We start from the raw sequence: 16,690 nt of genomic DNA on the forward strand, positions 1-16,690 counted from the left end.
TTGACCGTACACTAATCATGCACGCAAATGTGTACGATCACGATCAGGGACTCACGGGAAGATATCACAACACAACTCTACAACATAAATAAGTCATACAAGCATCATAATACAAGCCAGGGGCCTCGAGGGCTCGAATACAAGTGCTCGATCATAGACGAGTCAGCGGAAGCAACAATATCTGAGTACAGACATAAGTTAAACAAGTTTGCCTTAAGAAGGCTAGCACAAAAGTAGCAACGATCGAAAAGGCAAGGCCTCCTGCCTGGGACCTCCTAACTACTCCTGGTCGTCGTCAGCGGCCTGCACGTAGTAGTAGGCACCTCCAGTGTCGTAGGTGTCGTCGTCGACGGTGGCGTCTGGCTCCTGAACTCCAACATCTGATTGCGACAATCCGGTATAGAAAGGGGAAAAGAGGGAGAAAAGCAACCGTGAGTACTCATCCAAAGTACTCGCAAGCAAGGAGCTATACTACATATGCATGAGTATATGTGTAAAGGGGCATATCAGTGGACTGAACTGCAGAATGCCAGAATAAGAGGGGGATAGCTTCTCCTGTCGAAGACTACGCTTCTGGACATCTCCATCTTGCAGCATGTAGAAGAGAATAGATTGAATTCCTCCAAGTAGCTTCGCATAGCATAATCCTACCCGGCAATCCCCTCCTCGTCTCCCTGTTAGAGAGCGATCACCGGGTTGTATCTGGCACTTGGAAGGGTGTGTTTTATTCAGTATCCAGTTCTAGTTGTCATAAGCTCAAGGTACAACTCCGGGTCGTCCTTTTACCGAGGGACACGGCTATTCGAATAGATAAACTTCCCTGCAGGGGTGGACCACATAACCCAACACGCTCGATCCCATTTGGCCGGACACACTTTCCTGGGTCATGCCCGGCCTCGTAAGATCAACACGTCGCAGCCCCACCTAGGCTCAACAGAGAGGCCAGCACGCCGGTCTAAACCTATGCGCGCAGGGGTCTGGGCCCATCGCCCTATGCACACCTGCACGTTGCGTACGCGGCCGGAAGCAGACCTAGCCCCCTTAATACAAGCGCGAGCTTACGGTCCAATGCGGCGCGCGCCACTCAGTTGCTGACGTCAAAAGAGCTTCGGCTGATACCACGACGTCGGGATAGCCATAACTACTCCCACGTAGATGGTTAGTGCGTATAGACCAAATGGCCAGACTCAGATCAAATACCAAGATCTCGTTAAGCATGTTAAGTATCCGCGAACGCCGACCAGGGCCAGGCCCACCTCTCACCTAGGCGGTCTCAACCTACCCTGTCGCTCCGCCACAAAGATCCACCTGCGGGTACTCCTACGAGCCGACCCGACTTTAGTCATCACATGTGTCATGTATATAGTATATAAGTATATACCCGTGATCACCGCCCAGGTGATCACGGCCCGATAGTATAGCACAGCAGACGGACAAGAATGTAGGGCCACTGATGGAAATCTAGCATCCTAGACTAAGCATGTAGGATTGCAGGTAAAGGTAGCAACAATAGTAGCAAGGATAGGCTATGCATCAGAATAGGATATCGAAAGTAGTAACATGCTACACTACTCTAATGCAAGTAGTAGAGAGTAGAGTAGGCGATATCTGGTGATCAAGGGGGGGGGCTTGCCTGATTGCTCTGGTAAGTAGGAGGGGTCGTCGACTCCGTAGTCGAACTGGGCAGCAGCAGTGTCGGTCTCGTAGTCTACCGGAGAGAAGAGGGGGAAGAAACAGTAAATACAATGCAAACATAAGCATGACGATGCGTGACATGACAATGAGCGGTGCTAGGGGTGTCCTAACGCGACAGTAGGTGGTACCGGCGAAGGGGGGGAACATCCGGGAAAGTATTCCCGATGTTTTGCGTTTTCGGACAGATGGACCGGAGGGGGAAAGTTGCGAGTTCGATAGGTTAGGGAGGTGTGGTGGACGAACGGACTGCGTATCCGGATTCGTCTCGTCGTTCTGAGCAACTTTCATATAGAAAACATTTTCATCCGAGTTACGGTTTAAAAGATATGAATTTTCAAAGTTTATTTGAATTTCTGGAATTATTTAAATAGCAGAAAAAGGGATATGACGTCAGCATGACGTATGAGTGACGTCAGCGGTCAATAGTCCGGGTTGACTGGTCAAACTGACAAGGGGGACCCACCTGTCATAGACAGTGGGTTAACAGAGGATTAACTAATTAGTTTTTTAGTTAATTAACTACTGGGCCCACCTGTCAGTGAGAGATTAATTAAACTAATTATTTTTATTTATAAAACATTTTCCTTTTCTTTTCTTTTTTTTAATTTTTGCGGCGGGGCCCGCATGTCAGTGACTGGGCCTGCCCAGTCAGCAGTTGACTGGGTCAACCCAGTCAACTGGGGCCCGTGGGGGCCATTGGCAGTGACCCAGGGGTGGCCCCAGGTGTGCCACGTCGGCGGCCGGCGCCGGAGTAACGCCGGCGGCCGAAACCGCGGCGGTCCCTCACCGGAGTTGGCCGGAATCGCGCTACGGGGCTCGGGGAGGAACGGGGCTAGGCCCATTCGAAAGAGCTCGCAGCGCCGCATCCAGTGGTGGCCGGGGCTTCGCCGGACTTGGCCGGAATCGGCGCCGGCGAGCGGCGGAGGCGGCGGCGCGCACGGGTGCCCCACGGAGACATGGCCACGGCGAGCTATCGAGAAAGCGGAGGGGCTGGGGGGCATCAACAAACGGCGGGGAGTGCAACGGGCTTGACCCCGTGACCATTTGGTCACCGGAGACCCGCCGGCGGCGAGCCTCGCGGCGCGGCGTTCGGGCGCGCGTGGGGAAGAAGCTAGGGAGCGCTGGCGAGCTAGCGGAGAGGGGGAGGAGGTAGAGGAGCTCACCGCGCGGCTGTAGGGGGACGGCAGCGTGCTCGGGGAGGCTCGTCGGAGGCGAAACGGGGCGGCGATCGACGGCGGCCGTGCGGGGAAGACGAGCTCGGTGTGCTCGTTGTAGGGGCTCCGGTCTCCAACGGGATGCACCAGACGATGCAGCGGGCGACGGCGGTCCTTGGAGACACCTTGGGGCGGCGAGGTGGGTACGGTGGCCGTGTGAACGACGGTGAACGGCGGCGAGCGCGTCGGGCGTGGGGAAGAGGAGAGCGGCGCGGATCCGGGGGAGAGGCGCAGAGGCCGAGGGAGTGAGCGGGGTGAGTGGGAGAGAGGCCCGTGGGAGCGGGGGCCGCTGGCGCCCTTATCCTCTCGCGGGGTTCACCGCCGGCGAGGGGGTGCGGCGGCAGCGCGCCCCTGTTCCGACCCGGTCGGGGGAACAGGAAGGGGACGCGGGGGGGGGGGGGGGGGGGGAAGGTGGGCTGGGCCGGGGTCGCGGCTGCGGGTGGCGGCCCGGCCGGGGGGGGGGGGGTTTGGGCCGCGGGTCCAGTGGGGGGGGGAGGCCTGCTCTTTTTTTTTTTCTGTTTTCTGTTTTCCTTTTATTTGTTTTATTTTTCTGTTTTATTTCATTTAAAGTATTTAGGCATTTTATAAAAATGTGTTCTCTCCACCATAATTACCAGTGTAATATTTGGCACCCACTGAACATTTTTTTTTGAGTTTTTGAAAACTTTTATTTTTCACTTTAATTATATTTGAAGTTTGAACTAGGAGTTAGAAAGGAAGGTGATTCAAATGTGATCAAGCCCTGTTTAGCAACATGATTAGCTTAATCACAGGGAGTTACTGTAGCATGATTCCCAGGGTGTTACAAATCTCCTCCACTACAAGAAATCTCGTCCCGAGATTTAGGAGGTAGAAGGAAACAGTGCGGGGTATTCTTCGCGCAGACGATCCTCTCGTTCCCAAGTGGCCTCATCTTCAGAATGGTGCGACCACTGGACTTTGAGAAACTTGATCGCCTTCTGACGTGTGCGGCGTTCAGCTTGGTCGAGAATGCGGACCGGATGCTCCTTATAGGAGAGGTCTTGCTGCAATTCGAGCACTTCGTGATCCACAGCTCGGATTGGATCCTTGAAGCAACGGCGGAGCTGTGACACATGGAACACATCGTGAACCTGAGAAAGGTTCGGCGGTAGTTCCAGTTGGTATGCCACTTTTCCACGCCTTTCGAGAATAGTGAATGGGCCAATATAGCGAGGAGGTAGTTTGCCCTTGATCCCGAAGCGGTGAGCACCCTTCATAGGTGTGACTCGAAGATAAGCCTTCTCGCCAGGTTGATAGACCATGTCTTTATGATGACGGTCATACTGACTCTTCTGACGTGACTGAGCAGTCTTGAGATTCTCGCGAATAATGCGGACTTGCTCTTCGGCATCTTGGATAATATCCGGACCGAAGAGTGGACGTTCCCCAGTTTCTGACCAGTTCAGAGGGGTTCGGCACTTTCGTCCATATAACACTTCGAAGGGGGCCATCTTCAGACTAGCTTGATAGCTATTATTATAAGAGAACTCAGCATACGGGAGAGATTCCTCCCATTTCTTGCCGAAGGAAATAACGCAAGCTCGAAGCATGTCTTCGAGAACTTGATTGACGCGTTCAACTTGTCCTTGCGATTGAGGATGAAACGCAGTACTGAATGACAGATGAGTTCCCATTGCTTCTTGGAAACTTGCCCAGAATCTTGAAGTGAATAAGCTACCACGGTCTGAACTGATAACCAATGGAATACCGTGGAGTGAAACAATCCTGAACATATAGAGCGTTGCCAACTGGCTAGCAGTGATCGTTTCTTTGACTGCCAGGAAATGTGCAACTTTGGAAAGCCGGTTAATGACGACACGAATAGCATCATTACCTTTCTGTGATTTGGGAAATCCAGTGACGAAGTCCATCTCAACATGGTCCCATTTCCATTCAGGAATAGAGATAGGTTGCAGAGTTCCAGCAGGCCTTTGATGTTCTGCTTTGATACGACGGCAAACGTCACACTCAGCAACATAACGAGCAATGTCTTGCTTCATATTAGACCACCAGAATCGCTGTCGGATGTCTTGATACATCTTTGTACTACCAGGATGGATACACAGAGGCGTATCATGAGCTTCTTTCATAACTTCCTGTGTCATATCCAGGTTTTTCTCCGCACATGGCACCACTAGGTGGCCCTTGAAGTATAGGGTGCCATCTTCAGCAATGGTGAAGAATGAGGGCTTTCCTTCTGCGAGGTAGCGCTTAATCTTGTGGGCTTCAGAGTCATACCTCTGTAGCCTTTTGATGCTGTCCTCGAGATCTGGTTTAGCAACTAGGGTATTGAGGGAACCCTGGGCAACAACGTGGAGGTTCACCTTGCCAAATTTCTTAGGAGGGGGAGCGAGTGCACCCGGGGGAACAATATGGAGGTTCAGCTTCCTGAATTCTTCAACAAGTGAGGGCTGAACTTTATGAACCTGGAGGTGGTTGCAGTAAGACTTGCGGCTCAAGGCATCAGCCATTACATTAGCCTTGCCTGGCGTATAGGAGATACCCAAGTCGAAGTCTGCAACGAGCTCCATCCATCTCTGCCGACGGAGGTTCAGATCTGGTTGAGTAAACGGATACTTCAGACTTTGGTGGTCAGTGAAGATCTCGCAACGATTACCGAGGAGGTAATGTCGCCACTGCTTTAGCGCATGAATGACAGCAGCAAGTTCGAGGTCGTGAACTGGGTAGTTCTCTTCGTGAGGGCGCAATTGTCGAGAGGCATAAGCAATCACTTTGCGGTCTTGCATTAGGACACAGCCTAATCCTTGACGGGAAGCGTCGCAATAGATGACGAAGTCCTTCTTAGTATCAGGTGGAGCTAGAACGGGGGCAGAAGTCAACTTGTCTTTGAGTGCCTGGAAACTTTCCTGACATTTGTCTGTCCATTGGAACTTGACGCCCTTATGCAACAGGTTAGTCAGAGGCCTGGCGATCTTGGAGAAGTTCTCGACAAATCGACGGCAATAGCTGGCGAGACCGAGAAAACTTCTGACTTGCTTAACGTTCTTGGGAGGAGTCCAATCAAGAATAGCCTGAACTCGCTCGGGGTTGACGGCAATACCATCCTTAGAGATGACATGCCCAAGATAGGTTACTTCGGGTAGCCAAAATTCACATTTAGAGAACTTGGCATATAGTCGATGTTCTCGTAGCTTTTCCAGCACAAGTCGAAGATGCTCAGCATGTTCTTCTTCGTTCTTGGAAAATATCAGGATATCATCCAGATAAACCACGACGAACTTGTCGAGGTAATCCATGAATATGTAGTTCATCAGACGAGAGAAGGTGGCTGGAGCATTGGTTAAACCGAAAGACATGACGGTGTACTCGTATGAACCATAGCGAGTCACGAAGGCGGTCTTTGGGATATCCTCTTCGCGAACACGGATCTGGTGGTAGCCCAACCTCAAGTCGAGCTTAGAGAACACTGACGAACCCGCCAGTTGATCATACAGATCATTGATCCGAGGAAGAGGGTATTTATTCTGAATGGTAGCTTGGTTTATAGGACGGTAGTCTTGAACTAACCGGTTTGTCCCATCCTTCTTCTTGACAAAGAGAGAAGGTGCTCCCCAAGGAGAGCAACTTGGGCGAATGAATCCTTTGCGAAGAGACTTGTCGATTTCCTCCTTAAGCTCAAGGAGTTCATGCGGCGGCATTTTGTAGGGTCGCTTGGCTATAGGAGTGGTGCCTGGTTTCAAGTCGATGATGAATTCGACAGCTCTAGCAGGGGGAATCCCTGGAAGTTCTTCAGGGAAGACGTCGAGGAATTCACGCACGACGGGAATGTTTTCAATGCCCTCGAGTGGTGCAGCGTTCAATGCATTCAATGCATAGAGACTTGCCTCGGCATTTTGCACCAGATGAGCTTGGTAAGCAATTATTTCATCCGAAGGGTGTAGCAGATGGACGGTTTTAGTGGCGCAAACTATAGAAGCAGTATGCGCTTTCAACCAATCCATACCCAAAATGAGGTCGATGTTAGACGTCTGCAGGATAATGGGAGAGGCATAGAATTCCAGCCCTTCGATTTCCACGGGGACATCGATGCCAACCAAGGAGGTTTGACACTGTCCCACGGGGGTTTTGACCAATACAGAGGTGTTCATCTCCTCACATTTAATGTCGTGCTTGTATGCAAAATCTTCTGACATGAATGAATGCGATGCACCTGTATCAAATAAAACGGATGCTGGTACTGAATTTACGAGGAGTGTACCCATCACAGTAGCAGGCTGGTCTTGAGCTTCGTTGAGATCAACGTGGTTGGCATGAGCACGACCATAAGGCTTAGCATTGTTGTTGCGGGGCTGGTTGTTACCACGGCCCGTTGCTGGAAGGGCAAGTTGATTCTGATTCTGATGACAGTCCCTGGAACGGTGACCTGGTTGTCCACACTTGTAGCACAGACCATTATTGGGAGTGGGAACAGGAGCTTGGGATGGTGGAGCTGGAAGTCTTGACTGCTTAGATGGTGGTGGAGGCAGACGAGGTGCAGCATATGTCTGCCTTGGGGCAGAGGCATTTGGACGGTACATGCTGTTCGGGATCCATATCTTGCGCTTCTGTGAGGGCGAGCCCGAAGATGAGCCCGTGTCACGGTTGCGCCTGTGAGAGCTCTGGTATTCCTGCAGACCAGTTTCGACATTGATGGCCTTGTTCACCAAGGTGGCGAAATCAGCAAAGTCATGCACTAGAAGTGCGAGCTTGATGTCAGCTTGAAGGCCATCACGAAACTTCTCCTGTCTGCGTGCATCAATTGCAATGTCTTCTTCAGCATAGCGGGACAAGTCCAGAAACTCCCGCTGATAAGCTTCGACAGATTTGTTGCCTTGGGTGAGGTTGCGGAACTCACGCTTCTTCCGGTTCATGACTCCCTGAGGAATGAAGCGGGCACGGAAAGCAGCTTGGAAGTCTGGCCAGGTGATGATTGTTCCAGCTGGCAGAGTACGCCTGTGGCTGTCCCACCATTGAGCTGCGGGTCCCTTCAAGAAGAAGGAAGCAAAATTGACATAGCTGGCAGGGGCTACATCAGCAGACTCCAACTCATAGGTGATGTCACGGAGCCAGTCATCAGCATCCAGAGGCTGAGTTGAGCTGCGGTAGATGGTTGGGTTGAGGCGTATGAAATCCTGAAGAGTCACTTGGGCTGGCTGCTGGTTCATATTGGGGCGAGGAAACTGAGCCATCATATTCTCCATGAACTGGCGGTTCAGTTCAAGCTGTTGGATCATACCAGTCATGTACTCAGGTGGTGGTGGGGCATCGCCACCACGACCACGACCACCTGGTCTAACCATCCTGCTGATATATAACAGGGGTGATTCAGCATTGAGAAATATTTGCAAAGACAAGAATCGTTCATGATGAAACATGCATAATGAAGGGAGCACGATAGCCACTGCATAGTAGTCGGCATAACTTACAAAAGGGGTCATGCATAGAGTTCAGTACATAGAGTTCAGTACATGGACTAAAACATCATAGGCGGCACACAGGCTCGCGGCGACTGAAACTAATATTACAAGCAAGCCTACATCAGTCCCAAGAGGTACTGTGGAGGTAATCATAGCCCGACAGCTGGTAGTGAGGTAACGGATAGTCCTCCACATCAGCAGACTGGGGGCCGCGGATACTCAGGTGTAGAGCCCGACGCTCAGGTGGCAGAAGAGAACCAAGTGCGGGAGAGTAGCCTCCCACCTCTGGCCAACCAACACCGTGGGGCATCACGGTCCTGGCTGGGTAGATCGCAGTACGCGGTACCTGTCCAGACCGGACAAAGGGGTGCAGCAGCGTCAGAGCACGGTAAAGGTGCTGACGGGTGGTGTACATCTCGTGGCGAAGAGCTCGGTTAGCTCGATCCAGCCCATCAGCATGCAGAACCAGGTGCTGATGGTAGAAGGGCTCTCGGGTGACAGTGGAGTAGGCAGCAGTATAGTATCCCTCCGCACCAACATCAGAGGCGATAGCAATGTGCCTGAAAGGGGAGGTGTCCAACTCCTGATACTCTCCACGAAGACGTGTCAGAGCAGCATAGGCTGCAGCGTGGACAGCCATATCGATGGTCACACCAACACCATGTGCGGTGTGCAGCACAGTAGTGGAGTCGTACTCCCGAGAGTAGAGGTGGACGATGGCACGGTACTGCTCCTGGTTAAAGTCCTGGTACTCCTCGTAGACGGTGTACTCAGGGTGCCAGCGATAACCCAGATAGGTCATCATCTCAGCTAGCACCGCAGGTGATCCCGAGGCACCAATGGCCATCGTGTGGCGAACGACCTGCCTCGTGGGTTCCATCTGAAAGCAAAGACGTTTCAAAGGAGTCAAATGACAGTGTGTGAATTGTTCAAAATACTATTCTAAGAAACATCTATGGTTTATCCATCTTTGGGGTGAACGCGGTCACGGGATCCTAGTGTTAGAGTTAGTAAATTCGTTTAACCCGAGTAGAAGAGAGTTCAGAGTCCCAGAGTAAAGGTCGAGGAGTAAAAGATCCTAGTACCACCCAATGGCGACGTGGGCCCGTAAGCCGCACAGCCATGTTAGTAAAAGTTTGCAATGTCTAGACTCGACTTCGGCCAAGGAGTGTGGAAGGGGGTTCCTACAGGCAGTCGGCTCTGATACCAACTTGTGACGCCCCCGATTTGACCGTACACTAATCATGCACGCAAATGTGTACGATCACGATCAGGGACTCACGGGAAGATATCACAACACAACTCTACAACATAAATAAGTCATACAAGCATCATAATACAAGCCAGGGGCCTCGAGGGCTCGAATACAAGTGCTCGATCATAGACGAGTCAGCGGAAGCAACAATATCTGAGTACAGACATAAGTTAAACAAGTTTGCCTTAAGAAGGCTAGCACAAAAGTAGCAACGATCGAAAAGGCAAGGCCTCCTGCCTGGGACCTCCTAACTACTCCTGGTCGTCGTCAGCGGCCTGCACGTAGTAGTAGGCACCTCCAGTGTCGTAGGTGTCGTCGTCGACGGTGGCGTCTGGCTCCTGAACTCCAACATCTGATTGCGACAATCCGGTATAGAAAGGGGAAAAGAGGGAGAAAAGCAACCGTGAGTACTCATCCAAAGTACTCGCAAGCAAGGAGCTATACTACATATGCATGAGTATATGTGTAAAGGGGCATATCAGTGGACTGAACTGCAGAATGCCAGAATAAGAGGGGGATAGCTTCTCCTGTCGAAGACTACGCTTCTGGACATCTCCATCTTGCAGCATGTAGAAGAGAATAGATTGAATTCCTCCAAGTAGCATCGCATAGCATAATCCTACCCGGCAATCCCCTCCTCGTCTCCCTGTTAGAGAGCGATCACCGGGTTGTATCTGGCACTTGGAAGGGTGTGTTTTATTCAGTATCCAGTTCTAGTTGTCATAAGCTCAAGGTACAACTCCGGGTCGTCCTTTTACCGAGGGACACGGCTATTCGAATAGATAAACTTCCCTGCAGGGGTGGACCACATAACCCAACACGCTCGATCCCATTTGGCCGGACACACTTTCCTGGGTCATGCCCGGCCTCGTAAGATCAACACGTCGCAGCCCCACCTAGGCTCAACAGAGAGGCCAGCACGCCGGTCTAAACCTATGCGCGCAGGGGTCTGGGCCCATCGCCCTATGCACACCTGCACGTTGCGTACGCGGCCGGAAGCAGACCTAGCCCCCTTAATACAAGCGCGAGCTTACGGTCCAATGCGGCGCGCGCCACTCAGTTGCTGACGTCAAAAGAGCTTCGGCTGATACCACGACGTCGGGATACCCATAACTACTCCCACGTAGATGGTTAGTGCGTATAGACCAAATGGCCAGACTCAGATCAAATACCAAGATCTCGTTAAGCGTGTTAAGTATCCGCGAACGCCGACCAGGGCCAGGCCCACCTCTCACCTAGGCGGTCTCAACCTACCCTGTCGCTCCGCCACAAAGATCCACCTGCGGGTACTCCTACGAGCCGACCCGACTTTAGTCATCACATGTGTCATGTATATAGTATATAAGTATATACCCGTGATCACCGCCCAGGTGATCACGGCCCGATAGTATAGCACAGCAGACGGACAAGAATGTAGGGCCACTGATGGAAATCTAGCATCCTAGACTAAGCATGTAGGATTGCAGGTAAAGGTAGCAACAATAGTAGCAAGGATAGGCTATGCATCAGAATAGGATATCGAAAGTAGTAACATGCTACACTACTCTAATGCAAGTAGTAGAGAGTAGAGTAGGCGATATCTGGTGATCAAGGGGGGGGGCTTGCCTGATTGCTCTGGTAAGTAGGAGGGGTCGTCGACTCCGTAGTCGAACTGGGCAGCAGCAGTGTCGGTCTCGTAGTCTACCGGAGAGAAGAGGGGGAAGAAACAGTAAATACAATGCAAACATAAGCATGACGATGCGTGACATGACAATGAGCGGTGCTAGGGGTGTCCTAACGCGACAGTAGGTGGTACCGGCGAAGGGGGGGAACATCCGGGAAAGTATTCCCGATGTTTTGCGTTTTCGGACAGATGGACCGGAGGGGGAAAGTTGCGAGTTCGATAGGTTAGGGAGGTGTGGTGGACGAACGGACTGTGTATCCGGATTCGTCTCGTCGTTCTGAGCAACTTTCATATAGAAAACATTTTCATCCGAGTTACGGTTTAAAAGATATGAATTTTCAAAGTTTATTTGAATTTCTGGAATTATTTAATTAACAGAAAAAAGGGATATGACGTCAGCATGACGTATGAGTGACGTCAGCGGTCAACAGTCCGGGTTGACTGGTCAAACTGACAAGGGGGACCCACCTGTCATAGACAGTGGGTTAACAGAGGATTAACTAATTAGTTTTTTTAGTTAATTAACTACTGGGCCCACCTGTCAGTGAGAGATTAATTAAACTAATTATTTTTATTTATAAAACATTTTCCTTTTCTTTTCTTTTTTTTTAATTTTTGCGGCGGGGCCCGCATGTCAGTGACTGGGCCTGCCCAGTCAGCAGTTGACTGGGTCAACCCAGTTAACTGGGGCCCGTGGGGGCCATTGGCAGTGACCCAGGGGTGGCCCCAGGTGTGCCACGTCGGCGGCCGGCGCCGGAGTAACGTCGGCGACCGAAACCGCGGCGGTCCCTCGCTGGAGTTGGCCGGAATCGCGCTACGGGGCTCGGGGAGGAACGGGGCTAGGCCCATTCGAAAGAGCTCGCAGCGCCGCATCCAGTGGTGGCCGGGGCTTCGCCGGACTTGGCCGGAATCGGCGCCGGCGAGCGGCGGAGGCGGCGGCGCGCACGGGTGCCCGACGGAGACATGGCCACGGCGAGCTATCGAGAAAGCGGAGGGGCTGGGGGGCATCAACAAACGGCGGGGAGTGCAACGGGCTTGAGCCCGTGACCATTTGGTCACCGGAGACCCGCCGGCGGCGAGCCTCGCGGCTCGGCGTTCGGGCGCGCGTGGGGAAGAAGCTAGGGAGCGCGGGCGAGCTAGCGGAGAGGGGGAGGAGGTAGAGGAGCTCACCGCGCGGCTGTAGGGGGACGGCAGCGTGCTCGGGGAGGCTCGTCGGAGGCGAAACGGGGCGGCGATCGACGGCGGCCGTGCGGGGAAGACGAGCTCGGTGTGCTCGTTGTAGGGGCTCCGGTCTCCAACGGGAGGCACCAGACGATGGAGCGGGCGACGGCGGTCCTTGGAGACACCTTGGGGCGGCGAGGTGGGTACGGTGGCCGTGTGAACGATGTTGAACGGCGGCGAGCGCGTCGGCGTGGGGAAGAGGAGAGCGGCGCGGATCCGGGGGAGAGGCGCAGAGGCCGAGGGAGTGAGCGGGGTGAGTGGAAGAGAGGCCCGAGGGAGCGGGGGCCGCTGGCGCCCTTATCCTCTCGCGGGGTTCACCGCCGGCGAGGGGGTGCGGCGGCAGCGCGCCCCTGTTCCGACCCGGTCGGGGGAACAGGAAGGGGACGCGGGGGGGGGGGGGGGGGGAAGGTGGGCTGGGCCGGGGTCGCGGCTGCGGGTGGCGGCCCGGCCCGGGGGGGGGGGGTTGGGCCGCGGGTCCAGTGGGGGGGGAGGCCTGCTCTTTTTTTTTCTGTTTTCTGTTTTCCTTTTATTTGTTTTATTTCCTTTTCTGTTTTATTTCATTTAAAGTATTTAGGCATTTTATAAAAATGTGTTCTCTCCACCATAATTACCAGTGTAATATTTGGCACCCACTGAACATTTTTGTTTGAGTTTTTGAAAACTTTTATTTTTCACTTTAATTATATTTGAAGTTTGAACTAGGAGTTAGAAAGGAAGGTGATTCAAATGTGATCAAGCCCTGTTTAGCAACATGATTAGCTTAATCACAGGGAGTTACTGTAGCATGATTCCCAGGGTGTTACAGAAGTATTCCTAGTCTGGCCTCTAAGACTAGCTCAAGTGTTATATGATGGTTCTGTTTTCCTGATCATGGGCATGTCTATGCCAGCAATTTTGAGGGCACAATGTTAAGAGAACATTTGTGTTGAATTGACCCGGATTGATGTTATGCTATGAGATACATTCGTCACAAGTTAATGGTTTATAACACAGAGATAGTTAATGTTTGCATAATTCCTTAGACCATGAGAGTATCGAGTTTCTTCATGCTTGCTTCATGAACTTTGGGGTTTGTTAAACGTCATCCGTAACTGGATGGCTATTACGGCGGCTTACGGGTTCATGGGAAAGTATGTTAAGTAACTTGATAGCTCGAGATTGGGATTTGCTCCTCCGACGATGGAGAGATATACTCGGGCCCTCTCGTTGTTACGGTGTCCATCATCGTCTGGCCAGACACTTTGTGATTTGATCACGGGGATGCCGGGACACAAAACGAGAAAAGAGAACAAAACCGGTAACGAGGTAACTAGCATAGTGGACATGTTGTTGATCCACGGGAATGCCAACATGTCTCACCTCGGGTATTTGTAACATATCGCGAAGCAACAGGAATAGCACACGGCAACTGGAGGTTCACTCGAATATTTATTCGTATGGGTATAGGGGTCAATATGGGTGTCCACGGCTCCGATGTTGATCATTGATCGGAAGGGGTTCCGGGTCATGTCTATACTTCACCAAACCTATAGGGTCACACGCTTAAGGGTCATCTATCTGCTGAATACTAGACAGGGAGTCTGAGAGAAAATCACCGAAAAAGTTGCGGACACCGAAAAGTTTCGGACAGCGGAATCGTACCGCAGAGAGAGGTCATCGGACAAGTTTCGATGAAACCGAAAAAGTTGTTTCGGGGTATGCCATTAAGTCAAAATGGTTTCGGCACATGCCTGATAATTCCTGGAGGGTGCCAGAACCATTCTGGAAACTTTTTGGAATTTTCAGAAATAAAAACCGAAAATGTTTCGGAGCTGCCGGTACCGCTTTTGATGTTTTTCACAGATGAAATTCACTAATCTGAAATTGATTCAGAACGAATCCAAAATCATTTTAGTGGGTACTGGAATTATTCTAAGACCCGCAGAAATATTTTCGGATTTAGTGGACGCGAAAAATTGTCTTCATGAATAGTGAAAACGCAATCTTGTTTGCTTTTCGCAGATGAAAATCACTAAACCGAAATTGTTTCGGAACGCATTGAAAATTATTTTAGTGGGTACTGGAAATGTTCTGAGCCCACATAAATATTTTCAGTTTGAACGGACGCTGAAAAATGTCGTCATGAATAGTGAAAGTGCTTTTTGCTTGGCTTCTTGGAGAAGCCACCTTGAGGGCCTTTTTGGTATTTCCCCCTTTGGCTTCTTGGAGAAGCCACCCTTGGGCCTGGCCTATAAATAGGGGTGGAGGGGGCTGCCTAAAGGATCATCCCTTGCTCTCGTACACATGCCATGCATTATCTGGCTTCTTCTCTCCCTCCCACGAAAAGAGTTTCGTAGAGCCGTAAGGCTGTCTGGGTTCCGGCAGGAACTAGTTCTGGACGGCGAAGCCCTGCCGGATAGATGACACCGTATGTGTGCAACTCTGTAGCGAGATCGTAGTTTCGGTCTTAGTTCGTGAGTGCCTCCCGAAGGGCTGTCCGTGTGACCGTCCGAGTTTCGAAGGTCCTCCCGAAGGGCTGTCCGAGTGACCGTTCGAGTTTCGAAGGTCCTCCCGAAGGGCTGTCCGCGACACCGTCCGGGGGGCTGTTCGACCGCCTCCCGGAGGGCTGTCTGAGGAGCAGATGAGGGTATACATCCTCGCGGTTGGGAGGTTGTAAATCCTAGCTGCGGGGATCTGCACCGCCGATCGTCATCGACTCTACTTCTCGCTGCGCTACGAGTCGGTAATGAAAAAGATCAAACCATGTATGCAGTCTCCATAGTGGTCCTGGGCTGGTGCGTAGGTCGAATTTTTTTGTTTTCTGCCGCGTTACCCTTCAAGGAACCGGAACGACTTGGCTAACCGGGCCATATACGAGCTCTTCGCGGTAAGTTTCTTCTACATATTAGCTAAATCATGCACGCAATGTTCCTTTCATTAGTAACTAATATGACTGACTTGTCAAAACCAAATGTGCAGTGCATGTGCGAGAAGAACGGTCAGACCCCTCCGCCGATGCCAGTCATTGCTCCGGCGGACACGGTGAGTTTCATTTGAATGGACATTACTTATTAGTCTTCACATTTGAGTTGCATCATGCTAACGAGACATTGCAAATGATCTTTCGTTTGGTGCAGCATAACTCCCGACAAGCATCGACGTCTGCCATTGGCGCGAGCAAGAACCCCGATCCTCCTCCGTCTGCCACTACCGCGAGCAAGAACCCCGATCCTTCACCTACGGGTTGACGGTAAGTTTTGCCTAGTGCTTTGCTTAATTAGCTCCAAAATGACCTATTTAACCTAGGATAGCTTTAAAATGACCTATAGTTAGCATTTTTTCCTCCAAAATGACTTAATATGCTTAGCTAGCTCAATATTGACCTATTTAACCTAGGATAGCTCTAAAATGACCTATACTTAGCATTTTTTCCTCCAAATGACTTAATATGCTTAGCTAGCTCTAGAATGACATAATATGCTTACGAAATGACATATTTTAGTTCTGAAATGACTTCATATGCTTAGCTAGCTCCAAAATGACATAATAAACTTATTAGTTCCAAAATGACCTTACTTAGCATTTTTTTCACCAAAATGACTTAGTATGCTTAGCTGGCTCAAAAATGACATAATAACCATACTTAGCTCCAAAATGACCTATTTTACAGATATAAGTTGCATCATAATAATCTTCACATTTTAGTTGCATCATAATAATCTTCTTCTTCTAGTCTTCTTCTTCTAACTTTCTTCTTTCCCATTTTCTAGATTTGCTTCAGATCACGGAAGCTTGGGTTGATGGAGTGCTTGTCTTTAGTTTTTGTTTTGACTTTGTGAAACTTGCTACCTATGATGAAACTGTGTAATATTGATGAAACTATGTATATGTATGGATGAAACTTGCTACTATCTGTAACATGTGTTGGATATATTTGCGTTCATGACTATTGGTAATATGTGTTGAATATGCTATATTGGTCATATAAGAAAATGAATTGATATATATCTATGTTTGATTTTCTATGAAAATGAATTGATATAAGAAAAAACAAAATTAAATGAGGCAATATAGGCACTTTGCCATCTGCTGGCAGATGGCAAAGAGCTTTGCCATCGGCTGGCAGATGGCAAAGAGGCCACGTGGCAGCAACCTGTAAAGCGCTCGTCTGGCCTATTTGTTCTCTTTGCCATCCGCCAGCAGATGGCAAAGAGCCTGCATTCTT

The 16,690-nt window shown here is 50.7% G+C and overlaps 1 long non-coding RNA gene across 1 annotated transcript; it reads left to right on the forward strand.

The window, feature by feature from the left end:
* The first annotated feature begins 15,288 nt into the window (after positions 1-15,288).
* Positions 15,289-16,458, forward strand: LOC109739660 (uncharacterized). Its single transcript, XR_002227102.3, has 4 exons — positions 15,289-15,352; positions 15,445-15,507; positions 15,603-15,715; positions 16,236-16,458. It is a non-coding gene; the product is annotated as an uncharacterized lncRNA (long non-coding RNA).
* Positions 16,459-16,690: the final 232 nt, after the last annotated feature.

Source organism: Aegilops tauschii, chromosome 3 (genome assembly GCF_002575655.3).
Source record: "Aegilops tauschii subsp. strangulata cultivar AL8/78 chromosome 3, Aet v6.0, whole genome shotgun sequence".
Lineage (NCBI taxonomy): Eukaryota > Viridiplantae > Streptophyta > Magnoliopsida > Poales > Poaceae > Aegilops > Aegilops tauschii.